General features: G+C 37.0%; 3 long non-coding RNA genes across 3 annotated transcripts in view; 2 read left to right on the top strand and 1 right to left on the bottom strand.

Moving 5' to 3' along the window:
* LOC309508571 overlaps positions 1-10,043 on the bottom strand; it is a 73,844-nt gene that overhangs the window by 42,625 nt on the left and 21,176 nt on the right. The gene's annotated exons all lie outside the window — the stretch shown is intronic.
* LOC309508643 lies at positions 1,870-2,632 on the top strand. Its single transcript, XR_014209634.1, has 3 exons — positions 1,870-2,033; positions 2,139-2,318; positions 2,513-2,632. It is a non-coding gene; the product is annotated as an uncharacterized lncRNA (long non-coding RNA).
* LOC309508601 lies at positions 3,884-5,206 on the top strand. Its single transcript, XR_014209593.1, has 5 exons — positions 3,884-4,000; positions 4,161-4,287; positions 4,396-4,638; positions 4,904-4,995; positions 5,133-5,206. It is a non-coding gene; the product is annotated as an uncharacterized lncRNA (long non-coding RNA).

Raw genomic sequence — 10,043 nt, 5'->3', positions numbered from 1 at the left:
CAAAGTGGAACGAACTTTCTATCTCATACACACACACACACAAACACACACAAACACACACAAACACACACATGTATGTCACTGCAACAGAGAGTATTTTTATAGAAATTGGCAAATAAAATAAACAAAACTGGCATAAATCTAAAAAAATTTACATCTAAATCAAGGTCTGGTCCTAGAGCATAAACCCAAAGTGGAACGAACTTTCTATCTCATACACACACACACACAAACACACACAAACACACACATGTATGTCACTGCAACAGAGAGTATTTTTATAGAAATTGGCAAATAAAATAAACAAAACTGGCATAAATCTAAAAAAATTTACATTTAAATCAAGGTCTGGTCCTAGAGCATAAACCCAAAGTGGAACGAACTTTCTATCTCATACACACACACACACAAACACACACAAACACACACATGTATGTCACTGCAACAGAGAGTATTTTTATAGAAATTGGCAAATAAAATAAACAAAACTGGCATAAATCTAAAAAAATTTACATTTAAATCAAGGTCTGGTCCTAGAGCATAAACCCAAAGTGGAACGAACTTTCTATCTCATACACACACACACACAAACACACACAAACACACACAAACACACACATATATGTCACTGCAACAGAGAGTATTTTTTTAGAAATTGGCAAATAAAATAAACAAAACTGGCATAAATCCAAAAAAAAATTACATTTAAATCAAGGTCTGGTCCTAGAGCATAAACCCAAAGTGGAACGAACTTTCTATCTCATACACACACACACACAAACACACACAAACACACACATGTCACATATGCAACATGGAACAAGCTTGTTGAATGAATGATTCTCTATGGCCCTCTATGGGATATCTTTGGCCATTGCACTTTAATTCCTTTCCTATAAGAAATAAAGTTTTTCAACTAACCTTTAGATGGCAGTGTTCTATCCCTAACACATAGAGCAATGTCCAGAAACTATTTATATTTAATTATGATCATCATTTAAGTGATTTTTTCTTTTAAAAATCATTTTTCATGAGCCAATTTATGGCCTAGTTATGTATTTGTGCAGTAAATAGGTAAAAAACTTCAACATTTCCACAAAAACACAGCATAAATGGATAGTTTAGAAGTAAATAAAAAAAAAGATATATAGTTTTCCATATAAAAAATTATATTTCCTTATGCAATTGCTCTATAAAAGTTTGGGGTCAAAATGACCCCAAACACCTTAAGTGTTGTCCTTTTTTAACAGTGATTAAGGGTTAAAACAATTTACAGATGGTTTAATACTTAATACAAAGCCAGGTGCTTGAAAACTGTTACTGTTATTGAAACTGTTTTTTTGTTTTTTTTTGTGCAGGTTGCCATCAAGCGGATACGCAAGATTGACAATGATCGTTATCTTTATATTGTAAGTTGGCCAAAACCTGAATGTGTATTGAGTTGTTTAAGTGCAGATTACTTTAGTTAATACACCCGTAGGAAGCATTAGGTATAAATGTGATCAACAAATAAGCCTAGAGGCACCAAATAACTTTGAGCTGAAAAGGCTCTTTTGAACGCATCTAAAAAGATCAAAGAATAGTACATTTCAAAATGATGTTTTCTTCAGATTTTTACCCAGCTAACCACCTTCTGTCTGCTTCTTCTCTCTAGCCTGGGAATCGCGAACCTCTCGTTACAGAAGTGGCGCTGCTGATGATGATGAGGCGAGAACCCATAAGCCCCTTCGTCATACAACTGTACGAGTGGTTTGAACATCCTAAAGAATTCTCTCTGGTTATGGAGTATCCGGAGGCCTACGAGACCTTGTATGACATAATCACTCGTCAACCTTGGAGTGACTGCTTCTCACGGGTCGTCATGAGACAGGCTGTGCGGGCAGTGCTACACTGCATCCATCATGGTGTTTTCCATAATGACATTCATGCTGAGAATTTCCTGTTTGAGAAAGACACGCTAGATCTCAAGCTGATAGACTTTGGCTGCGGTCAGCTATTTAGTAGTGAAGGCTACGAGAGCAACAGATACAGGGGTGAGCGTTTTGGGAGTGTGGAAACCTGAAGCTAGTGACTTACAAATTTTTTGATGATGCTTTAAAAAAAAAAAGCTCAACAATGTGCAAATGTCTTCCTTACAGGATTTCGGGAATACTGCCCACCTGAAGTCATTACAGAACCTCGATTCCACGCCGTCCCAGCAAACGTCTGGTCTCTAGGAGTGTTGCTGTACGAGTTGTCGAACTTTTGTCTTCCTTTTCGTAATAGAACGGAAATCACACAAGCCGAAGTTACATTTCAGAACCCCAACTTATCCAAACGTGAGTGAATAATGATGATAACATTGATAAACACACATAAAGCAAACGAGTTGTACAGAAAGTTAAAGGTTATAGTGTGTCAGAATTTTTATATATACTGTAGCTCAACGTACACCGAGAGCATCGCTGTTTTCAAAAATGCCAGGTCACATGGTCATGACTAACCAGCTCTCTCCTTATTAAAATGTGTACAGACTGCAGGGATTTGATTGGACAGTGTCTTGCTCTGGATCCAGCTGAACGCCCCAGCTTGGAGCAGATGTTACAACATCCATGGTTTGTTCGTACACTACGCTAGATTGGAGAAGCTGAGGAGATTCACTCGATCAGTTTCAGGTGTGTGGAAGTGTAACAAGCAGAGTAGGATTATTATCTTTTGTCTTAAATTCTGGATTATTTGTAGTGAGATTTTCAAATTTGTGTTCATTGTAATGTTCTTGTTATAGTCAAATCACCTTCATTTATATAGCGCTTGATACTATATGATAATGGTAAATCATTATTTCTCCAACATTATTTAAAAAGTATTATCTTGTTTTCCACAAAAAAATAAGGCTTGTTTTTACAGAATATTAAAATTATTTCCCCCATTATAATATTATTTTCTCGACCAGCGCTGACATTTTTTAAATAAAACAATGGATCTAGATAAAGTGAAACCAAAGTAACAATTTGATGTGACCACTGACATTGATCATTAATATTATAAAAAAATAAATAAAACAAAAACAGTTTTTGATATCTGAAATGTTCCATTCTCAGGCCACTCCAGATCCTGGAAAACTGCTTCCACAGATTTTTCTCCGGGCATCACATCCGCCATCGCTGCACTGACGAGAATGTCTCCCAAGCGTTGGGCTGGATGTAATAATCCACATAGCCTCTCTCTATTTACTCCCGAAATCTGAACCGCTGAAGACGAGGTGGATTAAGTTTGTTTTTGAAGAAAATGCTCCCTCAACTCTACCAAAATTCGTTTATGTCTGCTCGAATCATTTTACACCGGACAGCTTTTTGAATGAGGCTCAGTATAAAGCAGGTTTTGCAAAAAAATGGCTCCTGAAGGATGTAGCAGTGCCAACTGTTCGTGATCCAGCTACACATCTAGAAGTATGTATTACGCGTTGGTTTTCCAAATTGCCTTTGAATTTGTCAAGTTCATAATAACATGTTAGACTTAGAAAGTTTGAACGCATCTAAAAAGATCAAAGAATAGTACATTTCAAAATGATGTTTTCTTCAGATTTTTACCCAGCTAACCTTCTGTCTGCTTCTTCTCTCTAGCCTGGGAATCCCGAACTTCTCGTTACAGAAGTGGCGCTGCTGATGATGATGAGGCGAGAACCCATAAGCCCCTTCGTCATACAACTGTACGAGTGGTTTGAACATCCTAAAGAATTCTCTCTGGTTATGGAGTATCCGGAGCCCTACGAGACCTTGTATGACATAATCACTCGTCAACCTTGGAGTGACTGCTTCTCACGGGTCGTCATGAGACAGGCTGTGCGGGCAGTGCTACACTGCATCCATCAACTCTTCCAAAATTCGTTTATGTCTGCTCGAATCATTTTACACCGGACAGCTTTTTGAATGAGGCTCAGTATAAAGCAGGTTTTGCAAAAAAATGGCTCCTGAAGGATGTAGCAGTGCCAACTGTTCGTGATCCAGCTACACATCTAGAAGTATGTATTACACGTTGGTTTTCCAAATTGCCTTTGAATTTGTCAAGTTCATAATAATATGTTAGACTTATAAAGTTTGTGATAGCATGTGATAGCACCATGAGTCCAGCTATGTTGTTATTTTTTTATCGCGCTGATAGTGGAATCTTGATTTGTTAAGGACAGCACATCAGAACAGAGCAGCCAAACCAGAGATGTTGCTTGCCAGACAGACGCAAAACCGCTGACCAAGTCTGTTGGTACTCAGTCATCAATGAAGACGTTTCATGTTCGCTACAGGAGTTCAGGTATGTTTATGTATTACATGATACTGCTTATACAGAGGACCTATAACTAGTCTTGTTACACAATAAGTGTCACATAACAGTAACACACAACTACTTTGTATATTACAGGTGTCCAGACGACAGATACAGTTTCGGACATTGACAGTTTGTCACCAGCAGCTGGTTTAATATTTAGGACCTCTACACCTATAAAGTGGCCATCAAAGAGAGCTCGTGTGGAACTGGAGGAAGAGGATGACGAAGAAACCCTAATGGACACATCATCTGTAGTAGCACCTGAAGAGCAAGATTATACATTTGATCCAGCAGAGACGGACACAACTTTAACGGAGACAGCAGAGCAGACATGTCGTAAGTTTCAAAACTGTGCATTTGTTTTAGAACAGGGGTGTCAAACTGAGTTCCTTGTTGGCCACAGCACTGCAGAGTTTACCTCTAATCATTATTAAACACACCTGAGGCAGCTAATCAACTCTCTAAGGCTCATTAAAAAAGTTGATCCTTCTGGAACTGAGTTTAACACCCCTGGTTCAGAATTGTATTATTTTTATTATTATTATATTTTGTTACTTTTGTATTTAATATTTGTTAACCAGTACGAGTTTTTGTTTCTTAGTGCTCAAGCAAAATGGCAAAATGAGACGCTAGATCGCCTGAGTGAAAGGGAAAGGGTCATCGTTGGAGGTGACATGAGGGCTGACTCACCAGGTACATAGTTGTAAATAAGAAGGATGCATGGATGCTCGGGTATTTTCCGGATCATGAAGCATAACATGCATAGGTAGTATCTAACTGAATTCAATGCACTCGTGGTAATAATGCTTTGTGTAATATTACTTTCAAAGGCCACTCTGCAAAGTTTGGAAGCTATACATTGATGGACCTTCAGACCAACACCGTTGTGGACACACCAGAGCTGGTTCAGGTGGGAGAGAAGAAATATCAGTATTTAAAAAAAGTACATTTTGAGAAGTTTAAAACTTCTGGTTTGTCTAAGATGATTGTTTCGTTCCCTATTCTTGTCTATTTCAGAGTAACGAAGTGGGAGGAAGCTACCACATGGAAAAATGATTACAGAGGAGCCTTGCCCTGTTGGAAGCTCGTGGTGTTACTCTGGAGTGTATTGTAACTGACCGCCACGCACAAATACAAAAGTACCTCAGAGCATAGTTCGAATTACAGGGGGTACTGGGGGGTACTATACCCCCCAATGAAGACCCAGTAGGGGACAGAAATATCAGTTTTGGGGGGGTCAGATAATTTTTCTGATATTGTGAAAAAATATAATTACAGTTGCAATAAAAGTCAACTCCTATTTTCACTGTAGGAACATTTTAATGTAAAGCGATTTCAGACACCCCTATTGTGGACCGTACCATTTTTAACCACCGTGGCTAGAAGGAGATAGAGAACGACTTCACCTTCTCAAGCAAGTGTCAACGTTGAATGACAAAACGCTAGTTTCATAAAGTATCATTCTTTTCAACATTCCTTATTTGTATATTCAAAAATATTTAAAATAATCTAATTTAATAGTTATCATTTTTCAATGTAAATGATTTAATTTTATTGGTAACAGCCTAGTTGTTACGGCATCCAGTCTCCGTGATTCTCCCTGTACTCAATCTCGAGCGCCCTCTCCAGAATACTAAGAGCATTGCATACTTCTCCTAGTATGGATCATTTATGATTACGCTGCACCTGTTCTGAATGATCACTGATTACTCATACTATATCTTACTCACTCACTCAGCGTCCTGTGCGAAGTATTGTTTCACCCTGTGTTGCATGTCTGAGCGTTTTCCTGAATTATCCTTGCCTTACTTGTTTCCTCGATTGTCTGCAGCCTGACTTCTGACCCAAGCCTGTTCCCCGGACTCTGATTCTCGCTGCCTGCCCTGAACTTCTGCCCGTCTCTTCATTCCGTCGTCTGCCGCCTGCCCCGACCCCTGCCCGTTCCTGGATTCTGGCCATTCGGCTTATTCGTTTTGCCTGGCTTAACTGGTCAATAAACATTGTTGCATATGGATCTGTCTCTGCCTCCTGAATCGCAACACTAGTGTCTAATTATTTTAATTGAATATATTTATCAAATTTAAGAATTTGAAATGAAAGATGGAGCATACATTTAATAAAATTAGGGGAAAATGCCCTTTATAAAGGTACAAAAAATGATTCTGAGTGTTTTCAAACAGTGATGTAATGAAACATTGACAATTTAAGCTTGAAGGGAGTAAAGCCTCTGTTTAGGCTATTAAGGAAATGTAATTTTGCCAAAAGAAGAACTTTTATTTTAAATAAATGTTCATTTTAAATCAGCCTACTTCAGTGTGATGTTACCAGATTATCATGCTTAACACTAAGAATTTGAATAATTGTAATGTGATGATCAGATGCAGATATCTAAATCAAAGAATATAGGCGGTTTGCGGGTGAATTTTTTTATTTTTAATAGTGGATTCGGGCGACTCAAAGTGCACCAGATTAATGAATTTATCTTTAAAATGTACAAAATTTTCTTCCGGGGGGGCATGCCCCCGGACCCCCCTAGAGGTACCAATCTCCACCAACAGAAAAAATTGTGGAAAACACATTAGGCTATATGATGATCTACAATAAAATACACATTTTTATTACCTTATTATTAAAATAAATTATTATGATTTTACCACCTGCGCCACATTTTGAGGCAGGAAAACCCTGAAATAGGCAATAGGCTTCTTGTAAAGGTATTACTATTTACTAGTAATTAGAATGGTATTTCAGTGCACTTAACTTCTAACTTTTGGGAGTTGATCAAAACAGTTCTCTTTTGGATATATAATAACAATGAGATATTCTGTAGCCTATACTGATTATCAGTTTGTCGCATGTTTAGACCTTGTATGTGTGTTGCACAACACATGTTGCACTTGGCGATCACGGTGGGGATTGATATGGTAGTGGACCATGATGGTCATAGAAGAAGTGAAGGAGCAGTACCCCCCCCAATTATGGTGGGGTAATTCACACTCTGCCTCAGAGAACATAACATCAACCAGTTTTATGATGTGTGGCACATCGAAAAAGGTTTTATTCAATAACATAGATTTATAAGTGGGTATAATATGAAAATTAAGAAATTGTGACAGTTTATAGGCATATCACAAATATTTAGTAGTGGCAAACTGTGAACATCACTGTTTTTATTCTCAGCAGTAAAATGCTTGTCTATATTTTTATTTACAGGGATTGTGAGGAAACTTGAAAACATTTCCAAGATGAAAAATTACGGAACTGGCAGAGAAGCATTAAAAACCACATTTACTGGACTGCATCATCTTCAACCACTGGACCAGAAAGAGTGGCAAAATGGAAATCGATTCTGAACCATGTCAGGAACGTACACAGAGGATCCAAACTTTCCTGCTCGTCTACATCATCTAAAGGGAAGCAGAGATAGAAACAAGTGGCTTGTTGCCAGTATGATACTGTAAACAAATATTATTTTTATGCAACACGACATGTACATTTTTTTTTTTAAAAAGGGACTATTAGTCGAAGTGTAAATAACCTAAAATTAAAGTTATTAGTTGTAATTAATGCAATTTTTGTATCATTTCTCATAGGAACTCAGGCATTCTACAAGCTGGAGAAAGTGATGACAAACACGCGGATTTTGAGGGACATCACCAAACTAAGTCCACATCACCAGACTTCATCTTTGGAGTCATTTCATAGTGACATTCTACGGTTTGCCCCAAAAAATGTGGTGTTCCCATTTCTTGGAATGTTGTGCAGGTAATTGAACTGCTGTTAAAATAACTTTACATCACTATAGGCTATTTTCCTGAATTGTGTCTGTGCACTTGCAGACTAAACCTGGCTGAACCTTTCATTACAATGAAAATGCTGGTCGTGCACAAGCAACATCATCAACAGGATATACATTTATAAATACATTTTGTTTTATTGCACAGAGTACCTAGATGACCTGCAGGACCTAATATTTGAGCATGTTTTTGTGGACCCTGCTCCATACATGGATGAGGTACTTAAGATACCCATACTATCAGACCTTTGTGCGGAATATGAGCGGCCAGACAAGGAGGAGGTCATCTCCACCATGGTGTCCAGATTCAATCATCAGCTGGTAGGAAACCAACATATCTGCCCTGATCATCTGGAAACTCACGGCGAACCCTCATCACCACACAGGCTGGAATCACGACACGTACCCGACGGCCAAGGAAACCCCAGCACCAGCTCACAAAGGAGCGATATGCCAGAAACCTGTAACGACTAAAACACAGGCACATGTACAGATAGTACTTTATTTTTCAGCAATGTCTTTGTTTTGTTATAGCACAGCCTATGCTTCATTTTGTGCTTTCTTATAATTCTATGAAGACTCCTGAAGTTATTTCTTACTATTGTATATAAAATGTCAAATATTCACTAGTTTGTTTACAGTATGTATTGGTTTTGTAGAATCGGCAATGTTTATTTAATTACAAGAATAAAGTAAGATCCATCCACTAATTATTTATACAAATTGTGAAATAATTTTCTTGTATTTGCAGAGTGTATTGTGATATTAATAAATATTAAGTTTGTTCTGCCATATGTGTTGTCAATTTCATGGTTGCAATTCAGAATATAGCTAAGTTTTTACTTTTGTGCAGTCAGTATTTATTTAATTTTATTTATTTAATTTTATTTAATAGGGACACGTGTGAACAATAAACCTGTACCACACTACAACATTTATAGCCAAGGCTAATTTGCAATGTCCGTCCCTAGAAGGGCTTTTCACATACATACAAAAAGTACAAAAAATTCATTTACATGTACAGTAACATTACATAATTACATAATTCTGTATGTGTAGGTTGATTGTAGATGTAAATATATTATTATATTATATAGCCCTGCATTAAATTTTTCAAACTTTAATCAAATATAAAAACTTGACATAACATTTAAAAACACTATCGACACTTACTGTACAATTCCACGTAGACGCAAGGTTCCATTATCCTGGAAATCCAGACCTAAATCTAACTCGCTGAGCAAACTCAACTTGTGCTCTCGTGAGAACTCTGGAATACCAGGGTAAGGTTCCACAGTCGGCTCGATAAATGTATGCATTCTGAAGAGAATACACGTTTAAACAAACAGGATTCAATCCAGGATGCTCAGTCATTATATATATATATATATATATAAAGATATTGGGAAGAATGTTGATAAAGCAAACCGGTTTGGTTACCATTGACTTCTACTACATGAAGGGGAAAAAACGGATTAATTTCTCAATATTATTATTTTATTTGTATTTTTTTTGTGTTTGACAGAATAAAGAAAGTAATTGAGGTCTGGAACAACATGAGTGTTTGAGTGAATGATGATGAACTATCTCTTCAAGAGGGAAAAACTTTTTGTTTGCCTTGTCAGTTTATTTATTTGTATTTCAACCCTTAAAGAAATAAGCTACACATGTCAACAACAGCAATAGGAATAAAAATGATCAATAAATTATTTTTATTAATAATATTCAAAAAGAATAATTCCACCAAGTAATATTTCATTATGTAACTGTAGACTGTTTGCTGTTGCCAGCAATTAAGCAACTATCAGTATAAACAGGCTTTTTTAATAAAGTTATCAACACTAAATTAATAAAACATCTGAGAGATTATGATAAAGTACAATTAATGAATGAATTCATTCATTCATTCATTCATACAATCAGAGCCGGCTTCAGACTGCGCTCA

This window comes from Leuciscus leuciscus (genome assembly GCF_965113295.1).
Source record: "Leuciscus leuciscus genome assembly, chromosome: 10".
Lineage (NCBI taxonomy): Eukaryota > Metazoa > Chordata > Actinopteri > Cypriniformes > Leuciscidae > Leuciscus > Leuciscus leuciscus.
The sequence above is the reverse complement of the archived record's forward strand: the minus strand, read 5'-3'. Positions and strand labels throughout refer to the sequence as shown.